Source organism: Antechinus flavipes, chromosome 3, assembly GCF_016432865.1.
Source record: "Antechinus flavipes isolate AdamAnt ecotype Samford, QLD, Australia chromosome 3, AdamAnt_v2, whole genome shotgun sequence".
NCBI lineage: Eukaryota > Metazoa > Chordata > Mammalia > Dasyuromorphia > Dasyuridae > Antechinus > Antechinus flavipes.
The window spans coordinates 251,016,569-251,029,922 of record NC_067400.1 but is presented as its reverse complement, the minus strand read 5'-3'; the positions used below and the strand labels follow the sequence as shown (position 1 = coordinate 251,029,922).

Below are 13,354 nucleotides of genomic sequence, written 5' to 3'. Positions count from 1 at the left end.
ATTCAACAGGTTTTTTTTTCTTAAAAGTCAGCTTTTAAGTAAAAGGATTGTGAGTTAAGGGGGGTAGGGATGGGAAAGAAAGCTGGTTCTCTGTTTAGCAACATGCTAATGAGTTTATTTCTGGGAACAAATCTAACCAAAGAACATTAATCTGGTACACCATTGCAAACAGAAAGATACATTATGAAACCACTAAATGTGACTCAGCTTTTAGGAACTACTTTTCTCATTGAAAGGAATTAAATATTCCAAAGCAAAAAACTTACTGCCTTTAAGTAGCAGCCAAAAACTTAGCATGGCATTTAAAAACAAAGGCACCAGGGAGGCTACCCCATTCCAACTCTAAAGAGGACATTTTGTAAGAGGGAAAGAATACTGAACACATATCCATGCTATAATTTTTTTATTGTCACACAGAAGCTAGAGATAGGATCAGAGCAGGAATTTCATTTGAATGCTGAACTCCCATTAAGGAAACCCAATCTTTCAGTATTAGAGAAGCTGCAACTTTCCATCTTAGATCCTTGGAAAACTGAGGAGTGATTTGCCTAGGGTTACATGTAAAAAAGGACTTCCTAAGTCTTCCATTCACTTTCATACACTGCCGATAGAAGAGGCTTTTTGTCTATATAATGTCTATATAATCGACTTATTGGCAATCAATAAATAATGACAATTTCTAAGCAAGTCTCAAACAGTACCATCAACAGTTCTATTTAGAGAATCATTCATAAGTTTTAAATTAAAATAGTAAAAAGAGAAATATCTTAAGAAACAAAGAGGCAAAATAAAATCTAAAAAAAGAGTCTAAAGTCTAAAAAAGCAATCTCTTCATGCTATGACCACTATAATGAGTTATTATTATCCCTCCAAAAGATATGGCACCAAATTATACAGTGCTTTAATGTGTCAATGTGTCTCTTCAGACTATATACAAGTTGAAATGTTTTCCCAAAGATGAATGAATTGCCTCAATGAAGAGTAAGCTCCCTGCTTCAAATACTCCTTGGCTCATATCATCATTGAAATACATTCTAACACTAAGATTCTATGGTGCTAGTCTATGGCTAAGCCTCAAACACTGTGCCACAAATTGGAAAGATTTTGACCTTGGATAAAGGTCTACTATTACCTTGACCAGGTCTCAATTCAGTTCATTAAAATTTAGTTTAGGCAACTAGGTGGTGTAGTGGACAGTTCTGGGTCAGAAATTAGGAAGACTCATCTTCTGATATTATGTAGCTTAATCACTTTAATTCTATCAGTTAATCTTCTTTCCCTCAGTTGTTTGTCTGTAAAATGAACTGAAGAAAGACATGGCCCAGCAGTTTAGTATCTTTGCCTAGAAAATTCCAAATGGGGTCACCAAGAATCAGACAGGATTGAACCAACAACAACAAAAAAAGAACTTTAATTTACTAAATTGAATACCAAAATAACCATCATGACATAGACCTCCATTTGCAGACAAAAATTTTCTGCATCTGTTATTTTGGGACCTAATCACCATGCTGATACTACATATGAATTCAATTGATCCTAGGCCCTCAAACCTGAACCCCAGGCCACCAACACACTCAGCTCCACAATATTTAGAGAGGAAATGTCTCAGTAGTACTGTCCTCTATCACAAGATATAACCAGTCAACCGGCACCCATAGCTAACAAATTTGTTTTTCCTAGATCAATGACACTGTTTCCCAGAGCAAAAGACCCCTTCCCAACCTACCTCCTTCATATTCTTATTTCTTTTCAGTTCTTTTTTCTCCAATACCTTTCCCTTTCCATTGTATGCTATGGAACCTCTGCTTGATCATTAATAAACTTCCCTTTAGCCTTCATTTTTTCAAATTCTCTCCAATGTTAGGCTCCCTCTGATTGCCTTCATGGAGTATTCCATTATTCACTCACAACTTTCTCCTCTCTAGTTTCTGCTCTTAAATTAGAGACTTCAAAACACATTAGATACTCCTTCAAAGACCTTAACCTTCCAGTTCCCTTTTTCTCTTCAAATTCCAAGACCTACTCCATATTTCCACTTTAGCTATATCCATCAATACTACATGTCAGATCTTGCCATCACTCACAAGTGTTCCAGTTATAAGATCAAAAAAAGTATTGCATTCCTCTATTTGAGCATAACCTACTATTTCATCTCTTCCTGTGGCTTACCCTCTAAGGTTATTCTTTGCCCTCATTACCAAATTCCTCACACCCCTCACTATTTTCTCAGGTCATTAGAGCTGCTCTAATTTCACGTTCTTTCTTTCCCACTCTTGACTCTATAATTAACCAGTTCAATTCCACCTGGTCCTCTACTCCTAATTTCTTGGTCCTTGGTCAATCTCTAACCATGGCTGTGAAAACACCAATTCTGAATCAGCTCTACCATGTTTCCTTTGCTTCTGTGTTCATGCTACCAAAAAAAAAAAAAAACCCAACAACCTGAAGAAACAGAATCAAGCTGATTAAGTCCATTATAAATATAGTTATCTAATTTCATCGGGGTCTTCACTACAGTTAATAAATCCTGTTTTTCTGACTCATTCCATATAGAGGCAATTACAAACCTCTTCTATCTTCAGATCTTCACTTCTACTTCTCCTCAAAGCTCTAGGCTGAGAACTTTGCTTCATACTTTATCAACAAAAGGGGCCATCATACATAAACTCCCTGTTCTTTCTTTCTCTCCATCCCTTAACTTCTTGACATCATCCCTTACTCTCTATTCCTTTATTCTAATCTCTGATAATAAAGTTGTCCTTCTCTTTGCTGAAGTTAACACCTCTATATGTGTCCTTGGTTCCATTTCCCTCCCATTTTTCTCTAGGAGATTACCTGTACCATCATCTCTTCTCCTCCTCCAATCTCTGTAATCTCCAATCGGTCTCCATCTACTAGTTCTTTCTCTACTACCTAAAAATATGTCCAAATTTGATCTATTCTTTAAAAAGTTTCATAAGATCTTTTATCCCCTCAAATCATCTTATATTTCTTCATTAGTAATCCAAATTTTTACCCCCCCCAAAAAGCTGTTTAAACTCATTGCCCATTTCCTCTTATCTGACTACCTTCTCCACCTTTTACAATGTAGCTTCCTACCACATCACTCAACAGAAAATGTTTTTTCTAAAGTTACCAATTCTCTACATTGCAAATCTGATGACAACTTTTTTTCCTCTATTCTCATTTTTTTTTTTAAACAATGCTGCGACATCTGACATTGTTCACCCCAGGCATATCTAATTCAACATGACCAAAACAGAACTCATTATCTTTACCCCAAATCCCATTCCTTTTCCAAATTTCTCTACTGATGTCAAGAATAATATCCTTTGAGTGTTCCAGTCAATTGCCAAATGCTGTGGTTTCTTCATAATCACACCCTTCTCACTATTTACACTCCTATGACTAGAAAATTGAGGAAAAAAAATTAGTTCTTGTGGCTTTTCAAGTAATTAACCATAACTGAGATGAATCAAAGCAAGCTTGAAAATTTCCAAGGAAGTTGTATAAAATGGCTCAAATACATCCAGCTCTATCATCTTTCAGTAAAACATCAGCACTACTACTGAGATACTGCAAACAACACTCAGAATCTGCAAATCTTGGCTTTCCATACAATATATACAGGTCTTTATAAGAAAACAGAAGGAAGTTGTGACAGTAAGCATTCCAAGAGCGCTAGCTTTTAAAACTCAAAATTGGTTCATGAGAAATCTGAATTTGGAGATTTTTTTACTACTGTTAAGAATCAAACATGATTGAGACAAAAAACTTAACAAGACGACAGAACTAAGTTTTCCACCAAGACGGTTTCCTAGCTCCCAAATTTAGCCACTCTTCCCCCAAAACACACCTGAACCAAGTATGATCAAGAAACCCAATGAAAAATTATTGTGACTTCTTCAGCCTCACAGGTCCACAAAAGCTCAGTCAAAAAAGCACAATAAGAAATGGGAATCTTTCAAGCAAAAGAAATGTCAGCACAACCAGAAAACAGAAAAGGGTAACCTTCTAGGCTTTATATCCAGATGTGGCAGGAATCGAAGTCTCCCTTGAAAAATTACCATGATGTGCACTTTGGAAGCCCAGAGGAACACTGTTAATCAGCACTGTGCCTCAGTATTCAGATTAAAAAAGTCTAAGCTTAGGGGCTTTGAGATTCCTAACACTTTGTCCAGCAATGCCCAAGAGATCCTGAAGATCCAATTCTTTGGATCTTGGAAGGCAAAACACCAGACTGGTGCAAGAATCCAAAAGATCCCAGCCAAAAGAACAACAGAAGCAGAGTATGGTCCTTACCTAAAGCCCCAATTCAGGAATTATAGCTAGAGAGACAAGTAAATCAAAGAAAACACCAACCAGTTTTATCATCTAATTCTATAAAATTATATACAGAAACTAATAGAAAAAAAAAGTTTTCCACAAAGAATACCTAAAAAACACAAAGCATGATTTTTTAAAAAAATAAATAAAAGTACTTGAAAGAATCAGGAGAAATCAGAAAAAGTCATAAACATTATCCAGGTATTGAATTTCTCCCAAAATAGGATGGATTAAACAGAAACCAATGACTCCACAAGAAAATAAAAACTATTAGAAGACAATCAAAAGATTGAAAAGAAATAAGAAAATATAAGGTATCTTCTATCAAAAACAACTGATTTAGAAAAGAGGTCAATGATAGAGAATTTAAGATTTGAGGGACTTCTTGAAATCCACGAAAAAGAAAATCCCTCGATATCCTTCATATATGTGAATATTATATATCAAGAAATCATAAATGAAAACTGTCCAATTCTATTGGAACAAGGGGACAAAGAAAAGACACTAAAGCCCTCTAAAAAAGGAAAGTCCCAGCAGTAGTACAATTCAAAGCTCCCAGAACAAATAATTTCTGCAAAACATTCAAAAGGCAGTTTAAGTACCTAAGTTTCTCAATTGGGATTACACAAGACTTAGAAAATTTTTATAATAAACAAGAGGACAACAACAATATTCAAAAAGGTAAGAGATATAGACCTAGAACTAAAAATCACTGGGTATAATCAAGAATAACCCAGAAAAGCTGAGTATCATGGCGGGGAGGGTAAAAGAAGATGGAATGAATATTCAAGCATTTCTGAGAAAAAGACTAGGACTACCAAAGAGGAACATGATATAGATATAAAACAGCAGTTTTCAAACTTTTGTCTTCAGTATCTTTTTATTATTAAAAATTATTGAGGATCTATCCAAAGAACTTTTTGTTTATATGGGTTATATTTAAAGATATTTATCATATTAGAAATTAAAAATTAATTTAGAAGTTGTAGATCTATTTGTTAGCTATGTAGTTTATTGGTGAATATACTATTTGCATATTTTTTTGATAATTTGTAGGCCCATAAATGCTAATTTTTTCCTTTCTATCACATATCATCCTTATTTCTTGTGTTCGTCTTAGCAGGGGAGATGGAAAGCATAATGAAAAGATCCAAAGAAGTCCAAAAGAGATGTAAGTGATTGTAAATGGAAGTGAGAGTTAGGAAATCTCATTATCCTACAAGACTAAATCTGCCTGATACTCACATTTTGTCCAGTCTCTCTGACCTTCTGGTTGGAAGGCAGTACTTTGGGCTCCAGAGCTTCTAATTAAAGAGGAGGCTCAACACAGTCTTCTCTCCATTTACCACTAGCTATTACTGCTTTTGGACTTCTTCATCATGGCCCATGCTGGATGCCTTTCCTTCCTTATCTTCTCTCTCTGCCTATTTCCCATTTCAGCTTCCTTTTATGTTGTCTTCTCCAAAAAAGATTGTGAGCTCCTTGAGAACAGGGACTATCCTTTTTACTTAGCACAACATCTAGCACATAGTAGGAATTTAGATTGACTATGCTATGAAATATATGTGTAACGTGTCCTATGCATAATTTAGACTTGTAGTTACAGGAACAGACTGTCAACCAAATACTAAGCAACCAAAAGTGAGGCTATCAGTATTAAAATATATAGGTTTTATATTCACCAGAAAGAGAAATTCCCTAATTTCTGGGACCTTCCCAATGGGGGCTTGAGAAGTACAAAAGAGATTTTATTGATTTTTCATGGTTTCCCCAAAGCAAAGTGGAAGAAATTAATCCAGATCCACAACTAAACACAAATGAGTGAGTCATTAAACAAGGTGGGGAGAGGTTTGAAAGTGAGGTGGAGTTTGCTTTTCAGAGACAGTAGCCTTAGAAATCTCCAATACCTATTGTTCTTTCTTTAGTAGGCTTAGGATGAAAATGGTTCCCAAAGGGTGAAGCCAAAGGTGTTGCTAAAGATAAAGTCAAACAAAAGGAGGAGCTAGATCCCAATTAGGAAAGAAAATGGGAGGGGGAGTTTAGCAAGAAGGAAGTTCTGCACTCAGGTCAAGTGTATACTACCCCAAACAAGACCAAACATGTACTTATCCTGGATATATGTGTATAGATCTGTTAAAAATGTAGCAAAACGGAAGATCGGAGGTGAAGTCCCTGATGCTGACACTGTATGACCCTGAATAAGTTGTTCAACCTAATTCTCTAAGCTATTTTCTACAACTGTTGAGTTGCCAGAGAAGTTGCCAACTTGTACTTTTGAGAAGGTAAATTGGTAAAGGGAGTTTTCTCATCTGGGAGTTCTCTCATCTAATGAAAGTGCAAATCCACTCCCTATGACTGTCCCTATTCTGATATATGTACATGTTGTCTCCCTAGAAGAATGTTATAAATTTCCTGAGGATGAGTTCATCTTTGTACCCTTTACTTATTGTAACCTTATTGACTGATCAACAATTGATAAACAATTTAATTAATCAATCATGACTGACTTCATGCCCCCCCCATAAGCATTTATTAAGCCCCTACTATGTGTCAGGCACTGTGCTAAAGGTTTTACAAATATTTTTCTAGTGTTGGTTGCTCCCCCTATCTCCATTTGGTCCTATACACAGGGCTAGAAATTGACTTGCTCCATTTCAAAACCCTCTTTCAGTCACAATCTTTAATAACTTCTTTCAGAACATGGCTTACTTCAAGTCTCAACTAAAATCTCACCTTCTGCAAGAAGTGTTTCCCAATTTTCTTAAATGCTGGTGCCTTCCTCACTGATTACCTAGAATTTATCAGTATATTTATCTTGTTTGTACACAGTTGTTTGTATTTTGTCTCCCTTTTTGGACTGTGAGCTCCTTGACAACAGGGAGTGGTTTTTTGGTTATTCTTTATATCCCCACCACATAGCACAATGTTATTGTTGCTATTGTTCTTGAATGATTCTCAAAATACCTGCAAAGATAGTTTTCAACATTTCCAAATTTCTTTCTCTCTCTCTCTCTCTCTCTCTTTCTCCCCTCTTCTAGGTAGCAAGTAATCCAATATAGGTTGAATATGTGTTGCTGAATCATTTTCAGTCCTATGCAACTCTCTGTGATCCCATGTGGAGTTTTCTTGGCAAAGATACTGGAGGGGTTTGCCATTTCTTTCTCCAGCTCATTTGAGGCAAATAGGGCTAAGTGACTTGTCCAAGATCACACAGTCCATATAGTGTTTGAGGATGAATTACAACTAAGGTCCTCCTACCTCCAGGGAGGCTTACTATCAACATTGCCAACTAGTCTCCCCTACTCAGCACAATGCTTAGAAGAGAAGTATTTAATACATGTTTGCTGACTACATTATCATCCAGGCAAGATATTCCTTGTTTTAAACTACCAGCTTTCCAGTCATTCTTGCCCTTTCCCCAGGAATTTAGCATGTCAGTCACAGGTTCTATTTCTAAGCCTCATACTTGGAGAACTCAATAGACACTTTAATATTCTTTCAAATGCCCTAGGTAGGTATAGTGGATAGTTTGCCAGCCTTGAAGTCAGGAAGACTCATCTTACTGAATTAAAATCTGGCTTCAGACACTGGTGTGACCCTGGACAGGTCACTTAACCCTATCTGCCTCAGTTTCTTGTCTGTAAAATGAGCTGGAGATGGAAATGGTAAACTACTCCTGTATCTTTGCCAAGAAAAAACCCAAATGAGGTCATGAAATATTGAATATGATTGAAAAATGACTTAACAATAACAACAAATACCTCGGTCTTCCAGTTCATTCTCCTTCTGCTCAACTCTCATGACCTACAGTTTCACTCCACTCATAGCCACCCACAGGGATCTCAGCATGACTCATAACTGTACCATCACCATAATGATTGAACTCTCAAACTCCCTTTCTCTTTTTGTACTCTCCTATCTTTTCATATTTCCTTCAGTCTCATTTCTCTTGTCTATTCTTTGTCTTCACCATAATCCCTATTCCTCCTTGATCCCTCCCAGTTTTCCCCAAGGCCAGCACCTCCTGTTCTGAGCCATATTTTTTCACCTATTTAAATGGGGATAATAATAGCAAAAGTAATTGGAATCATGGTGGAATCTAAAAATGAGATAATTTATGTAAAGCATTTTTCCAACCTGAGCTAATTTAGTTATTGGGATGAGAGTGTGTGTGAGTGTGTGTGTGTGTGTGTGTGTGTGTGTGTGTGTGTGTGTGTGTGTGTGTAGGTAAAACTGAGGATGAAAAAGAGGAAAGTAAAAGAGAGAATGAATGATAGGATAAAAAAATTAATGCCCAGCGATGGAAAAGGATGGGTAAAAAGAGAGAAAAAATTATGTAGAGTGGGGATTTTAGGCTTTTTTTGGTGTGTGTCATGGACTTCCTCCAACAGTCTGGTAAAGGGAGATTAAGGATTCCTTCTCAGAGGAATAATATTTTTAAATGCATGAAATAAATTACATAGAGTTACAAAGGAGACAAATTATATTGAATATAATTATCAGAATACTTTTAAATTTAAAAATTCCCTGTTTAAGAATTATTGATACAGGGGAATTCTGAGATATGGCGAGAAAATGGATCTTACAATGAATGGTATCTATTTTCTTACTAAAGTGGAAAATGCAGTCATCTAATGAAAGAGAAGATATTAAGGTTTTAAGGTAGAGAGGAGAAAGTCTGAAAAACTCCCGGGAAGAGTCAAACAGAAAAAAATACAAGTTTAAATATAAAGCCCTGAAAATAGAATATAATTAAATACTTGTTGAGACTTAATGATGTGATTCAGTTGTAGAAATTCCTTTCTTCAGAATCTTAATACTCTGACTAGTTCAACTGTACATTATTTTCCACTTGTAAATCCTTTGGCCCTCTTATACTGCCATGGAAACCTGGCCAATCAACTTTTATTTTCTTTGAGCTACTACCTTGCTGAACTCTGAAGGAAGTCACTCCATGATGCCAAATGGATTCACTTACAACTTCAACAATGTTCTCTGCTGTATCACCACACAAATCATGTCACTTTATCACAAATGTTACCCAGAATCTTGTCCTGGTAGTCCATCTTCTCTTCTATATCTTGGACAGATTTTCAGATTCCACGAATCAAAATGAACAGAGAATTCTCAAATGTAGATATCCAGGCCTAATCCATCTCCTCAACTTCAGTCTTGCATCAGCTGGTGGGGAATCCCTACTTGACAGTCCAACAGTTCTGTCAAACTCAACAAGCTCAAATTTTAAATGCATGTGTACCCCATTCTCAGTAAAACATAATTTCCTCAAAGACTAGGACTTATCATTTGATCATCACGGCCTACTACAGTTTCTGACACATAAGAAGAGCTTAATAAATATTAGTTGATTGACTGATTGAAGCCTACTACTGATTGTTCAGAATTAATGCCAGGAAACTGATCCACAGAACAAGATGCTCCATTGCCTGGGGTCTTCCCAAACATTCATGTATTTCTGGCATCTTTTTGTGTGACATTTTCTCCATTATACTGTAAGTTCCTGGAGGACAGTGAATTGTTTTTATTTGTATCAAGAAAGCATAGTAGAGAGGCATAGGAGGCACTAAATAAATGAACTGAATTGAAACGGACCAACTCCTCCATTTCCCGATCCAATTCAAATGCCCAACGTTAATACTATTTCAAGACAATTTCTGTGATCTCTCTTTTACTTCTCTCACATTAACTCTAAAAGGATTATGGTTTCTGATGGAACTATGAGAGCATGTATGTACAGGTTTTTCTTAAACTAATCACACAGATTTTACTTAGATTATTCCTTTGATGAAGTGACACTGACTTTCTTGCTGTTTCTCAAACAAAACACTCCCCTCAGCTCTGGCCACTTTTTTGGCTGTCCTCCATGTTTGGAAGCCTCTCCTTCACATCTGTCCCTCCAGGGTTCCCTGGCTTCATTAAGTCTTCTATAGAAAGTCTTTCCCAACCCCCCTTAATCTAACTAAAGAAACAAACCACAGAAATCTCTGTGAGAATAGAAACAGGAATTAGATGAAGAGAATTTAGTAATTCAGGGTATTCCAGGATTAGAAAACTTCTTACCAATGCAGATTAGCATTTTCTTAACAACTTATTTGCCTAGACCACCTAGGTCAAATTACTTGTCCAGTGTAACAGAGCCAGCATGTGTCTAAGTCAAGGCTTGAACTCTGGTCTTTAATCCAGGGCCTGCTCTATTTCTTTTACAATTACACATAGGAATAGTAAATGACACTATATGATGAAATATACAATTGTATATTGCTAAATCTAGTTACTACTTATTTATGGGATAAATCATAATGTAGCAGTAGGGAGGAAAGTCAGTGGGACCTGAGCTGGGTCTGGTAAAAACGGGCCTGATTTGAACAAGCGGAGAGGGTGGGTGGGGATCCCAGGCAGAGAATATGGCATAAGTAAAGTAATTTATGCGGGAAATGAGATGGTAGGAGTAAGAAGCTAGTAAACAGACCTTAGTGAAAAAGCTGAAAATGCCTATGTCAGTAAAGTGAATCATGTGGATAGATGAAGTAGAGAGAGAAAGAGACAGAGGGAAGAAAGAAAGGAAAGGAAAGGAAGGGAAGGAAGAGAGGGAAGGGAAGAAAGGAAGGAAGGAAAGGAAGAAAAGAGGGAGGAAGAGAGGGAGAAAAAGTCCAAAATGTAAATGTGTCTCAATCTTAATATTATCATTGTTCAGTAGGTAGACAGGGGAATCTAGATGATGTAGTAGATAGAGTGCTAAGTCTAAAATTAAGAAAATCTCAGTTCAAATCCAATTTCAGGCACTTACTAGCTGTGTGACTCTGGACAAGTCACTCAATACTTTTTGCCTCAATTTTCTCATCTGTAAAATGAATTCAAGAAGGAAATAGCAAACCACTCCAATATCTTTGCCAAGAAAACTCCAAATGAGGTCATGAAGAATCAGACATGGCTAAAATGAGTAAACAACTCAGGCATGGGACACGCAATTGAATTTTCACTGATTTGATGCCTCATCATTTTTTTTGATGACTCATCATTAAAGTCACTTATTTGAATATCTAACAACTTGATATATTATCATTTCCTAATTTCTACAAAATTAAAAGGACAAAGAGGGGGAAAACAGTTAATTATGAGCTTCATGAGTTGTCTTATTTAAAGTTTTTGCAGTATTTGAGGGAAAGTTATATAAAAAGCAATAAAAAAAAGTTTCTACATCTACATTTATATCTCTCTCCTGATGCTCCCTCTTGAACTAGAACAAGAAAATCAAGATCTAATTCGAAATTATGTGTTTTTGAGCTGAAAACTCTCATTTTAAGAACCTAAAGGTTTAAATTTTAACTTCATTGCACAAACCTTTGGTTTTGGGGGGACATTAATTTTGTCTTTCATTAAAGTTTTAGAGGGCTGAGTTTATTGTTGTTGGGTTTTTTAAGTGGTAATTTAGACAGTGCAATGATGATAGGTACAAAAGAATGGCAGCACAAAATTGATAACGTTAACAGTTCACCTAGGATAAAAACAAAAAACCTGCTAAAATGATTTCCTTCACAGGCTAATTGTACACTATTTCAAAGTCTGATTCTTTTTGTACAGCAAAATAACTGTTTGGACATGTATACATATATTGTATTTAATTTATACTTTAACATATTTAACATGTATTGGTCAACCTACCATTTTGGGGAAGGAGGGGAAAAGTTGGAACAAAAGGTTTTGCAATTGTCAATGCTGAAAAATGACCCATGCATATATCTTGTAAATAAAAAGCTATAATAAAAAAAAGTTACATTTGCTGTCTTAGATATTAAAATTAAGATGGACTTAATGGGTTTTCCTTTAGAATGAAGTAAAAGTCATATTTGGAAACAGGATTGCATCCTTTTTTCTAAAATGGACTTTGTAAAAATCAGGTGACTCAGAGTGTGGTTAAAACAATTACATTATCCTATCAGAGACTAAGTAAAAACATTAAGAAGATTACATTCTGAAAAAAAAATGAATCTTATACTTTGTTTTCTCACTATTTTATACCAATGAGATTACATGTTCTTGGTTAAAATTTTCTTATCCATAAAAAGAAGGCAAAACTGTTATTCACTACTAAAATTTACTGAGATTTCTCTATTGCTATCTTTAAAACATAATGTAGGAATGCTTCATAATAAAGATTGCCTAAAAAAACTTTAAATAGACTCTAAAATGGATATACCTCATATGGAATTCAACTCAATAGCTAATAGTGTTAGAATAAGAATATTTTATATATTTTACAGAGATTGTCTAATAATTGACAGAGATAAGATATTCATAAAAGGAAAAATTATAATGCAATTATCTCTAAGTCAATCAAGTATTATAGAATGCATGAAAAATAAACAAAATGATTACTCTTTTATAGCTTGAAATTATCTTTTAGAACACAGAAAAAAGAATGGAATGTATTTACTTCCAAGTTAAATTTGAAGGGAAAATCACAAGACAGATTGCGAATTTAAAATTAGATTCTGGTGGGAGGCCTTGGTTACAAACCTGTTCTTTCCCCACAGGAGGCTGAGCTTAGAGACAGCCAAAAAAGGGGGAGCTAAGATTAAATGGAGACCAAGTTCTGGAAGTTATTGCTAAATTTTTACAAACTGATGAACAGTTTTAATAAGTCAGATTCAAAATGCCCCAAACAAAACCACATAAGAAATAAAACAGAATAATTCAAAAATAAATGAAAGAGGTCTTCCAAGCAAGATGGCTGCTTGAACAAGGCAAGCAATAGGGACCACAATTATTTCAGCAAAACTCTGAAACTCCCATCCAACCCAATATTGAAACACAAGGAGAAACTACAATAAGAGAGAGACTTCTTCCAAGAGATGAGGATGATTAAGAGTGCCAAATATTACCGAAAAGCCAAGAAAAAATGAGGATTCAGAAAAAGCTACTGGACATGACAATTAAGAAGTTGCTACTAATTTGGGAAAGAGCTATTTCACCCAAATGATAAGTTTGGAAGCCAAGTTGCAAAGAG

At 35.6% G+C, this 13,354-nt stretch overlaps 1 protein-coding gene across 4 annotated transcripts in view; it reads right to left on the bottom strand.

Annotated features, from left to right (window-relative positions):
* The window catches only part of TIAM1 (TIAM Rac1 associated GEF 1), a 265,969-nt gene that overhangs the window by 110,594 nt on the left and 142,021 nt on the right, over window positions 1-13,354 (bottom strand). The window lies entirely within an intron of this gene.